The sequence below is a fragment of the Phoenix dactylifera genome, chromosome 6 (genome assembly GCF_051530095.1).
Source record: "Phoenix dactylifera cultivar Ajwa chromosome 6, Ajwa_hap1_PhDact_Kaust_v1.1, whole genome shotgun sequence".
Lineage (NCBI taxonomy): Eukaryota > Viridiplantae > Streptophyta > Magnoliopsida > Arecales > Arecaceae > Phoenix > Phoenix dactylifera.
This window is the reverse complement of record NC_143195.1, coordinates 6,284,419-6,296,861: the sequence shown is the minus strand read 5'-3', so window position 1 is coordinate 6,296,861 and position 12,443 is coordinate 6,284,419. Positions and strand designations below refer to the sequence as shown.

Sequence of the window (12,443 nt, the reverse complement as noted above, 5' to 3'; positions counted from 1 at the left end):
CTTTTGGTTGAGCATCTACTTTCCTCAAAAATTATGTAAAATACATGCTATATCCTTAATAAAATTGTGTAAAATACCAATAAAACATCATATGCATAATTTTTAATAGCTACTTTTAAATATTTTTAAAACTAAAAATATTTAAAATATTTATTGGGTTGAGTTTTTAAAGTTCTAACCATTTTAATAGTTAGACAACTTCTTGAGGATGTCGTAATTTTTAATAGTATGTATTTAATAGTCTAAGACTAACTAATAAAAATAATTATTAAAATAATCATGATGACTTAAGAATATTTTTGCTAAAAAAAATTACCACAATTTCTAAGCCGTGGAAAAGTGGCTTTCCTACATACTATCTGATTTTTTTTTTTATAAAATATAGAAAACTTATTCCATAAGAAAGATACTTTTCCATCTTTCTTTTTTGAAACCTTTAACCAAAATATAATATTTTTTATTTTCACGTTGACCACAATTTTCCCATTCCGTGAACTAAACGGGCCCTAAGGTGAGGCTGGCCTTATCATGCTCATTGGCTAGAGTAAACTATTTTGTAGCTGATGCAATACTGGCAAAGAGCCATTGTTTATGGATATAAGTTGTGGGCGTTCCCAATTCTTGAAATAGAAAGAATAAGATCATGAAAAAGAACAGTACATGATTCATTTCTGACTATCGACATAAACAAAGATTGCTGCTATTATTGAGAAAAGTAACCTTGTGAGCTTATATTTTGTTCACCACCATGCTACGACAGCAGAAAACAACTAGCTTTTAGACAGATTTTACATGAACTAATGCTACACTCGCAGACTTCTTTGCTGTGTCCCTAGACCACGATACAACATAATGTCCAGAAATTTGAGCATACCCTCCCCCATCAAAGTGCATGTGCTGATAAAAATATATTTCTCAGACCTGTGGTGTTTGCATCTCTCACACAGATTCTGGGCAAATTTGTGAGTGGACCGTGCAATGGGTCTGCAAACCGAAAGAAACATCACAGTTTGATGGGTCAAACGAGCAGCCATGTTCTCAGATGATGTGCTTCCAAAAACCATCATCACCATTGCATCACTCCGCATCATCAGAGCTAGAACTAGAGAGCTCAGCTTCAACAGCATGTGACCCGGTAGACTGACTTTCATCCTCGCTGACAAGGTCTTCGTGGCCCTCATTGCTAGAATGGGAGAAGGTAGCAGGATCATCGTCCGAAGCAGCACCTTGACTACGTCTCTCCCGGGCTTCCTTCACACCCCTGCCCTGTAGTTCAAGCCGTCTTCGCTTTCGAGCCTTTCACTTGCCCTTTGGGAAATCTTCATGATGCAACTCCGTGTTCTTATCTTCTACCTCCCCAGATGCCTTGTTCTTGGCCTTTTCATTTTCTGATTTTGTGGTTGGCATGTCAGAATCAAGCTTTCGCCTCTTCTCGCTGGAATTGGTCTGCAAAGGTTTTATTCTATTCAAGTTTTGATGCAGCCAAATGCAGAAAAATTCAAACAAGTGATCCACAACTGGCTTTGATAATACAGAGCTGACCCTGGAAAAATGTAAATGCAATGACAATATCCATGTATAGCAGCAGAAGACCATGTCTCAGTAACCAGTAGCAGCTGACCGATCATCTAAGATGGACAGCAAACCAATTGTTACCAAAAAAGTAACACTAACCTCTTGTCTGTAGGACTTTATGGTGTGTTGTGGGCTAACTTTCCAGACTATTTAATTACAAGATTTCCAAGTAATTGCTTGGTGTATCATATTCCAGTCAAGGGTCATCCATAAACTGGACAGTCAATAAAAAATGCCGAGCTAGTTCTGTCTTGGTAATACAAATACAAATAATTTAGTTCTACATAATGGCCTGTCTGGACAGCCAATTCACTTGTATGGTAACCTCTATGACTTCGAGGACGCAACGTACTATCCTACGATCTTCAAAATAGCAGAAATCACCTTGTTCGATGAATTCCAGCATCCTGAAAAAATTCAGGGCTAAGGAAAACAGCTTATGCTGAATCCTCCTATTTGTACATTCACTCTCTTTCTCTACACAGCAGCCCCACCTGCAAGGAAGAACCCATGGATAGTGTACTTGGGCATACAAACAGGCCTTTAATATATATTTATTTACACAAGCATTCACTGCTATTTGTAATACCTTTCAAGGTCCAGCAATGAGGAACAAATGTCCTTACATCAACCTCCCAACTTCCTATCTAATCCGGCTTGAAAGGGCAGTCATGGAAGGAGGAATCCACAGCAATACACTGGCAAAGCAATACAAAAATTTCCATAATTACCTGGCATATAGGTACCCCTTATCCTGCATTAATTGAAACAGAACCACAGTATGATAGTGACTTCATCTAATGGTGAGTCATCAAAATTATAGGTTAATGTATCAGAAAGGCATGGTTGCCTAGCATAAAGATATTGCAAAGAAAATAAGGAAGAACGCAAAAGTATAAAACAATAGAAGACAAATTACATGCATAGACAGATGACACTGTTGTTCGATGCATACCTTTGGGGGATGAGCCCATTCAGTCCTGTTTCTCAGGCAATCATGAACAGCATATAAATGACTAGGATAAGCATAGCGTACCCCATTTGGCTTTCTCAGATCATTCCAGTACTGCAACATAGTAACACAGGAAACAACATACAAGATCAGAACTAAAGTAAACACACTCATAAGATTAGCATCTGATAGAATGAAGTCATACAGGGAGAACAGCATCACATAGCTCCTCATATGTGATTTGCCTGTTTTTTACTCATAAGCTCGTCACTTAACCCTGCAACAAATCACGTATAGGAAATATTGGTGACAGAACCAATGACTTGATCTCTTTCACTTGAAACAAAACAGGAAGATACCTGGCAAAGTGCATGGAGCAAGAGTACCATCGTCACCTGGAACATCCTTAGGTAAGTCACCTATTGATGATGAAGTTGATCCAATGCCCTCAAAAGAGGAAGGAGGACCGCTGTTTGTAGCTACAGTGGAGCCAAGAGGAATATTTTTCTTCACCGATGTCACCGTATCAGAAGCTCTATTCTGTGTATCATTCTTGGCAGAACCATTGGGCATGAAGGAAGATTCTTGATGTTTCCTGTCAGGTGAAAACTGCATCCTGCCCATACTTCTGGTTTCATCATTTATCCCATGAGAACTGTGCGATCTCTCTCTGGATGCATCCTCTTTATTCTTCCTCTTAAAAACCTACAAAATGCGCTAAAGCTTAAATCAAGTAACCCTGTACTCAGCATAAATATAATAAAACGATCATCTCAATTAATCTACCATAGCACAGAAGAAAAAAAAAGAAATCAGTGTTACTGTGAGCTATACTTCTAGAGAGACGATAAATGGGAAACTAGTCTTACCGAAACCTGATCCTTTCTGGGAAGACCATTTTGAAAGCACACTTCTAGTTGGAGCCAATTGCATGCCTGCTGCTTGCCGCACACGTGGTACCCTAGGAACCCTATGAGAACTGTTTAGCTCTTGATGTAGAAGTAGTGCAAGCTGTCAAACAGAGGAAGAGAATCTGAGAAACCTCACAATTCATTTTTTTCTTTATCAAATAAATTTCACAGCTAATGAAGATTTCAGTCTCACCTTTCCATCGCTTAATGTTGTGGTAGCATTAGCAGATGATGGCGGATGCATAGGCATCGAACTACTGAACACCTTTGATGCGGGTTGGGGATTTGGTTGTTGGGTCTTTTCATTTTTCTGGCTTAAGTTTGAAGACATCTTAATTTGAACCAAGGCAGTTTGACTCTGTGATGATTCATTCGTTTCACCAGAGCCTAACACAGTTGTTGTCTCTTCTGCTTTTGATGATGGACAGTGTAGTTGGTCTTTTGAATCTAACGAAGTAGGCTCAGAGGAAGAAACATAAGTTCTGCTTGTTTGAGATGATTAGATCCAGAAGATATCAAACCTTTTGGACAGCCTTTTGCTGGTTGTCTTGAAACCTCTTGCTTGCTTTCTTCGGAAGATACAGTGGTTGTTGCACTGCCTTTCTTGCCAACATTACATATATTCACCTTTACTCGATGTTCAATTAGATGAATAGCCTTTGGTCAAAATAAATTGTTAATAACTAGTGTGCAACTCAATATTTCAACGTTTAGTCAAAATAATTCAATCAATGAATATTACAAATAATTATATAGTCTTTAAGCAATCAAAAAAACTAGAAGAGGGTGCACATCTCAGACTAATTTTTATTGGGGTCCAACACACAACAAAAAGCATTTGCTGAACTTTATGCTTTAAGTGACCTTTGGTGAATTAAGTTATGCCGTACCAGCCCGAACCAAGCGGTACGGGGCATATCGTACCATACTAGTTTGGTACTAATACTCGGTAGGATGGCGTATCGACACTCGGTATGCCAAAAAAAAAATCATATCGTACTGTACCGACACTGTACTAGTATGGCACCAGTACGGGGTTCAGTACTGAGACGGCAAACCTTGGGTGAAAGCATGTTGATTGAGAACAACTACATCTCTCCATTAGTGGTTTGCATACTTGTCATTGCTTTCAAACTAATGGTCAATATGTCACCCAAACTGCCTAACTCATAACCACCAACTCTTTTGGTACTATCACTAACCTTTTCTCAAATCAGATTAAAATGTTTCAATCAATTACTAGTCAAGTAATTGCCTCATTACTTGATCCTTCTATCATGAAGCCAAAGTACTTTGAAATACCATTGTTACTTTTACCAAACAATATTCTATCATGCTCAAAATAGCTTCACAGCATAACCTATAATTTCGATTTCCTGGTATTCTGCCCACTTTTGCATCACTTATTCTTATTATATCTTAGCATTTAGGAGACAGTTTATATGTTTGTTTGCTTTATTGTTATTTACATATAAATGCATATGTGTAGATATATGTATTATATATGAATCTGAATTGATATGCCTTCTAGCATGTCTTTCCATCATTGCTAAATCCATCACAATTTTTTGTTAGTCTAACTTATACAATTGCCACAAATTTGCAACTCAAACATATAGATTTCCACCTAACTAGGTATTCACTTTCAGAAATAAGCTCTCCATCTTACCATATTGTCTTTTACAAGGTTTTCTGCAAGATCAATATACATGCATCTCATCAAATCGTATTCCTATTTTTATATGTGCAATATGAGTATTCTGTTCCTCTTTTAAGGTTGTTAAATAAATCAAATTGCACATTTTCTCTATTACTTTCCTAATCCTTTTGTTCGGTGCAAAAGAGAAAGAAAAGAATGTGACAATTTTTTATCATCAGATTGAGTTCACGGATCTACAAATAAGCTTCTACATTCTGTTTTTATTTCTTCCCAAGAACCTTTGTGGGATCCATCACCTTTAAAGATTATTTGACAGATGCACAGGTAGCCTTTAGAATTCATCTTATGTAAGGTTTGTGCAATGAATAGTTTCCAAACAAACAATAATTTCTCGAAGCAGATGAATACAGTAAAAACAATCAAGTTAAAGCATACCTCTTCCTTCACGGATTCCTTAGGCAGAGAACTTCCTTCCCCATCAGATGCAGCATCAGTTTTTCCAGGAACTTCCATCCTCACAGGATCCGGCCAATCAACTTTCTCAACCTTCACGAATATTTCCATCGAACCCTTTTGTTTCAGCCCCTGTTCAGACAATGCTCCCACAGAAGTCTTAACATCTACTAGGTGTTTGTGCTCATCACAATTACCTGTACCTTCTGGGAGATCAGTAGAAGTCGGCTTCACCGGCATCTCCTCCTTCCTATCTCTGCCCTTCCCATCTGGAACATCAGACTCTGCAACTTGGAAAACCCCTTCATCAATGATAGGAACGGAACCTGTTACAATAAACCCCGAAAGACAAGAAAACCAAATTCTTGAAGAATCAATAAACAAATAAATTTAAATTATTCAAGAACAATTTATGCGGTACTGACCTCTCTTCTTACTATCAGCCAGAGCTTTATCAACATCAGTGCTGGCTTTCTTCTTTGCGCTTCGGTCCTTCTCTTCCCCTGACTCTTCTTTCCTCTTCTTACCCGAAGAAGCCCCGAAGGTCGGGAGCTTGTTCCTCTCCTTCTTCGAAGCACTCGTTGAGTGGCCGCAGCTGCCACCACCATTGCTGGAAACTTTCTCTACCTCTAGCTTCTTGACCCCATCCGGAGACACTTTCCTCTCGAAACTCCTCATGGGCACATAAGGGAGAATCTCCTTCGACAACGAGAACAGAACGTCAGCCCCCGTGTTGGCCAGGTTCTCTCCCTCCTCCTCATCCCAGCGAGGGAATTCTCTGTACTGAAAACTGAACTTCTTGGGCACGTACCCGGTGCAACGCCACAGATCGGAGGTGAAGACCGAGAAGAGGCCCTGGAAAAGATCCGGGTCACCGCCCGGGACTCCCAGGACATGGACCCGGTCCTCGATGGGGACGTCGGTCCAAAGGCGGAAGGGGGGCCGGTTGGGGCCGGGGGCGGTCTTGGTGGGGAGCTCGATGAGGAACTGGGCGACCTCGGTTTCCTCGGCCTCATCGAGGGGCGGAGGGCCGGGGCGCTTAGCGGAGCCGGCCTTTTTGCAGTTGTGGCAGAAGAAGGCGGCCTCGCCCTTGGTGAAGCGGGAGCAGCGGGTGTGGACCCAGACGCCGCACTCGTCGCAGCTGACCATCTCCTCCCCGTCGTCGAACGTCACGCCGCAGGAGCAGTCCACCGTCCAGGAACTGTTGCCCCAGTCATCCGGCGGATCCGACGGCCGCAGCCGGCGCGAGCGCCCCTTCATGCCGGTGCTTTTTCTTTTCCGGCTCGCTCTCTGTCTCTCTTTTTTTTTCCCGCGTTCGCTCTTTCTTTTCCCTCAACCGTCCGGAAGCAGGGGAAGCCGAGCGGCGCTGCCGGTTCCATGTGGATCCACGCGTAAAGGCTCCTTAACTCCGAGGGACACTGGGTTCCGGTTTAACGATGTGGTTTGCGTCCGAGATGGTGGCCGCCCTGGCGTCCCGCGTAAACTTGTTCAACGGGCAGGCCGGGCTGGGTTCCGCTCAGGCTCAGCGCAAAGAATCAGTTAATGAAGCCAGGTCCGGGCTGGGTCCAGTCGGACCTTTGGATCTTCTTCCCAAGTCTGAGCTTGTTATTTGTTGGGCTTCAAGCTTTCAAATCTGGCCTCAAGCGTCTACCGCTTGGGCTTCGCCTGCGCTTCTACCTGCAAGGGGTCTCTTATTCTTCTCAAGGATATTGGCAACCTTAGCGAGGTTGAGGTGGTCGACAGCATAGGACACAAGATCGCGAAGCTTGCAAGAGACATGGAGGACTGGAGTAGGTCAACAGTGGCATGGCAGCAAGGGTCAGCGATCTCCTGGTGGGCATGGCAGAAGGAGGATTGGAGGGCGGCAATGCCAAGCAGATGACGGCGAGGGGGGACTCGGCGTTAGAGACAAGGGAGCAGAGTTGGAAATGGGCCAGGCAAGCCGGGGTACCTCTACACAAGCTTGGCTCGAAATTTTTTCGGGCTTCGGGCTAGGCCTAGGCTCAAATTTTTTTCAAAAACTCTAGTCCGAGCCCAATTGGGCCAGCTTGAAAGACTCAGTATCATCCAAGCCCGAGCGTTGCCCCGAGACCTGGCCTAATTAGAAAAAAACAAACTTTTCTTGCAACCCGACTCCTGCCACCAGGAATAGTACTGGTGGACTTCCCTCCCATGCAGGGAAGGGAAACTTAACGATGTCTGTATTTTCTTGCTCATCTACATCTATTACTTCTGAAAGCACTTTAATGCATCATATCTTCAAAACTCGGCACATTTTTATTGAGAGGTGGACTACCTCAATCCCAACGGATCTTGTGGCTTCAGCCATATGGTCAATTACCAGAACAAAAAAAAGTAAAATTAATGTCTTTAAGAGGCTGAACATCAAAATCATGCAGAAATTAGAAAATATCAACTACAACTATGGTGACTCATACCTTTCTCTGGAAGTTGTGAACTACTTTGCATTCCAAATATAACAATAATTATAAGAAGGCATCTCAAAATCAAGGCACTTCTAGTTAAATCTTTGATGACAACTAATGATTTTCTGGTCATTTATGTGCATCAAGTACATGCCTACAAAATCTCTTAGATTTGTGCATGGAGAAAAGTAGCAATAGAAATAGCCATAACCAACAAAACTTATGTATATTAGGCTATCAATTCAAGGTCTTTTCAGGGTTGGCAACGGGCGAAAACAGAACAAGGCCTGTCAGGCTGCACTTTGGACTGAGATTTGGCAATTTCTTGTTTGTGGCTAATGGCACATGGAGTTTCGAATGTTAGCACCAGTTTCCTTCATCTACTCGAGGAGATCAAACCATTGTTCCCTCCTTCAAGCAAACAACCTCCAACCAACACCAATCTAACCACCATCATTGGGTAATGACAATGCCCACAAAGTTTGCCTCACTGCATGAAACCCCCCTATCCCCATCATCTCCAGCTTACTCTCCCCAGACACCAACACTATCTTGCCGTGTGAAAACCCCATCCTCCCCATCACCATCAATTCAGCGACATTCCATTCTTTTGTTGCAAATTGCAACATAATCAAGCTAGTTTGAGTCCTAGTCAGGCTCAACCTAGGATTTGGGGCTCTGGGCTAGGCTCAGGCCTGGCTTTGTAGAAGTTCTTCATTTAGGCCCAATTTGAAGACTAGCAGTAGTTTGGGCCTTGGTCATTGAAGGAAAAGCCAACCCAAGCCCAACCCACCTTCAGTCCTAGTATTGTCTACTAAGCTTAGAAAACATTATGAAGCCAACTCTCAATCATGCTAAAGACCTATAAACTAGTACCCAAATTCGTAGCCACAGCAACTTTGCATGTAAGAGAGGCTTATCAAGCATAAATAGCCAATAGGTCGTTAGGTAGTTCTAACTTATCAGCACTCAATTCAGCTCATCCTTCGAATCTACATGAAGAGAAAGCACATCATATGTTAAATAGTCCAGTTGAAAAGCACTGTCAATATCCATCTTGAATAATCAAATACACCAAAAGGCAGGAGCGGCAGCCTAGCAACCATGGTATATCATACCGGTCTGAACTGGACGATACAGAGCGTACCGTACCATACCGGTTTGGTACTGATATCCAATACGGGTGGCGTACCGATACTCGATATGCCAAAAAAATCTCATTCTATCATACCGATACTGTGCTAGTGTGGCACCGGTACAGGATCTAGTACCGAGATGGCGAACATTGCTAGCAACAAAAAGCTCAATCACCCGAGTGGTAAATTAGACACTAGTGTGTAAGACAGCTCAATATTACAACAGAATTAGCAATGCAGCACCTTCTATCCAAAGCATATAATCAACACAATAAGACAATAAACTCACTTTCTGTCAAGATTGAAAAGCTGAAGCCTGCTAAGAATTATCTCATTGTATACATGAAACCATACCTCAGCTAAAATTGAATTGTTGTTCTTCAAGTTTTCCTTAACAACAAATGTGTTTCTGAAGCAACTACCTCGCAATTCCTTTCGGTTTAAATTATTACTGCATAATACTTTTTCTTTCAGCAATTATATGTCCTCTGATTAATTTAAAAATTGCTTTTACTACATTAGTTCCTATATTTCTTTAATATATGCAATTTAAAATTGTAAGTATTCATTATTTTGATTCTCCAACATGAATCCAACATGTATTCAAATGCAACTATTTACCAAGATCACACAAAAAAACAATATAAGACGACTCTAACTTGCAAGTATTCATTATTTTCTTGACATGTTGAACATTGTGCTCAGTGAGGCATTAGAGAACTATCATCAGCATGCAATAAATCCAACCTGATTCTGTTGCTCAACATATAGAGCACATAGCTTGCACATATTACAAATAAAGTAGAATAAGTAATACCTTCCATAAAAAGGAAATCTAGCTTTAGTTGCATTTTGCTTTAATTGATCAAAAGCACCAGCTCTGAATGTATCTGCACAAACCAGTGCAGGTTTCCATCCCTTAAAGACATACCTTTCCCTGGAAGTTGTGAACTACTATATCTGAATGTATCTGCACAAGAGGAAGAATAACTGTATCTGCAGCTACTCTCCAGCTATAGCCATATACAACAAAATTAACACAAAGAATAACCACCATAACTACAAAAGTTATATTTACTATTTAAAAATGCACATACATCTTAACAAACATGACATTAAAGAAGGAAATCACCAATCATGATCACGACAACTATATGAAAGTAAATCCTAGGTTCTTCGGTGTTTAGCATGCTGAATTTTTTTTTTTTTTTGAAAACCATGGCTGAACCTGATCGGGTTGCCTACGTACCCCTTCATAAGGGGGATCAAGCCATACGTAGTTCTTTTTAAGTTTTAAAACGCAGCGGAAAAACCGAATCAAACAATTTAATTCATGCATGCTTACAAGATCAAATCTAGAAATCAGCACCTTAAGAACATATAGGATTATGCCGGAATCGTTTAAACAATTATGCTAAAACTTTTATGCATGATTAACTATCAGATCTGAAACTTAAGAACTCTATTCCAATTAATCTCCGAATATCCATCGAATGGATTTTGGAGATATCTCCGTGATGAGCCCCAAAAGAGGGTAAAACCTCGGAGAATTGGACCTAGACCTTGACACCATAATAAATGATTAATGCTTGATTAATACCTTTTATGATGGATGAAAGTTGTGAATCTGATTCTTGACTTCGCAGCCACGCACACGAATGGCCTCTACGAGAAGTACACGCGAAGTCCTGAAGGATCTTCTTCCGCAACAGTGCTAGCAGCTGCAGAACACTTGAAAGCTGAAATCTGCCCGCCGGGATTCAATCAACTCTTGATCAATCGTCTTGAAGCAGATAGAGATGAGGTTTGTAAGGAAAGTAGAGGACTCAGATCTGATCTTGAATCTTCTAGATATTCACCCTGAAAATCCTATCTAAAATGGAGAAGAAGAGGAGGAGGAGGCGGGTGAGGAAGAAGGCTGCAATGGATGTGTTTTTGGTGCCCATGTTTGACCCCTTTTAATGGCCTCCGAATTTTCATTCAAAATTCGAAATTTATTTTCAGAAAACCTCTTTTAGTTGGCACATGCAAAGGAATAGGAACAACCCAAATCAGATCTCAACCAAATCTGATTTAAATTCAAATTTTAAACACATGTGCAAGAGGGAAGGAATTTGAAATCCATGCGGCAAGGTAAAACACTTCATAATTTCGAAATCACCTCTTGAAATTTGAATTTAATCCATTCAAAAACTCAGACGCCACCTTGGCTGATGGTTTGAGTGATTAAAATCATTTAACACATTGCTTAATGTTTGAATTTAAATTCAAATAACAAACAATGTCGCCATGTGTCAAGCAATGGGTCCATGTGCCATGCAATAATTTTGGTTTATTTAAAATTCATGAAATCCAATTCCATGTCACCAATAATTGCCACATCATCTGAGCCTAATCCCCTTGGGTTGCACCTAATCAAATTTGGTCAAACCCGAATTAAAACAAAGCAATTTGGTTGAACCCAATCTAATCAGGTCAGACCCTGATTGAGCTCAAATTGAATCCAATTCAATTTTGGCCCATGCAAACTCAATCAAATTGAATTATTACTTTGTGTTGGACCTAATTCAATTAGGTCAATCCCCAATTAAGAACAAATTAATTTAAAATTAATTTGATCAGCTTAAGTCCTTTTTGGTTCTGACCTAATCCAATCAGGTCAAAACTCTGATTGAGCCCAAACTTGAATCCGATTCAATTTGGCTCATCCTTAGCACAATTACTCAATCAAATTGAGTTTATTAGTAATTTAATTACTAATTAATCCTTCAATAATTACTTTAATTATTTTATAAGATAATTTGCCAATCAAATTGACCAAATTACCCCTGAATGATTCTTAATCATTCATCAGCTTTCTTGATCAATCAGGAATCTTCTATGCGTGTGACCTCATAGGTTCGAACCTAAGCCGGTAGTATAGGAACAATTTTCTACACTAATCGATGTGACCATCTAGCAATGGTACCCGACGTCCGGATAGGTCGAATATATGCGAAGCAAATATTCTGGAACCCTGAACTATGGTTACTGTATAATTCAATCCCTTTGACTCCTAATGCCAGGATGACTTAGAGCTCACTGTCAACCCTATAATTAGTACATCCATTATGTGATTAACTTTAGATATCCCGTGACTCCTCACTGGGATTACCCTGGCCAAGGTTTTGCTAAATTAATCACAAGACATTATCTCCTGTTTTCAGGAGGGGTCAATTCCATCTTGACTCACAACTGACTACGCAAGTACTTGACTGCACCTAGTGACCTTCCGTCACTGAATTAGAAATTCAGGTAGTCCGGTACCAAAGTATAGTGAGTTGCTTGCTA

The 12,443-nt window shown here is 40.6% G+C and overlaps 1 pseudogene across 1 annotated transcript; it reads right to left on the bottom strand.

Moving 5' to 3' along the window:
- Window positions 1-487: 487 nt before the first annotated feature.
- On the bottom strand, window positions 488-7,111 carry LOC120108050 (uncharacterized; annotated as a pseudogene). The gene is made up of 10 exons (XR_016395674.1): window positions 5,977-7,111; window positions 5,336-5,877; window positions 3,632-4,095; window positions 3,397-3,538; window positions 2,887-3,232; window positions 2,733-2,804; window positions 2,429-2,641; window positions 2,307-2,329; window positions 1,960-1,982; window positions 488-1,598 (listed from the first exon to the last, which is right to left on the bottom strand). The product of XR_016395674.1 is annotated as an uncharacterized LOC120108050 (transcript).
- Window positions 7,112-12,443: the final 5,332 nt, after the last annotated feature.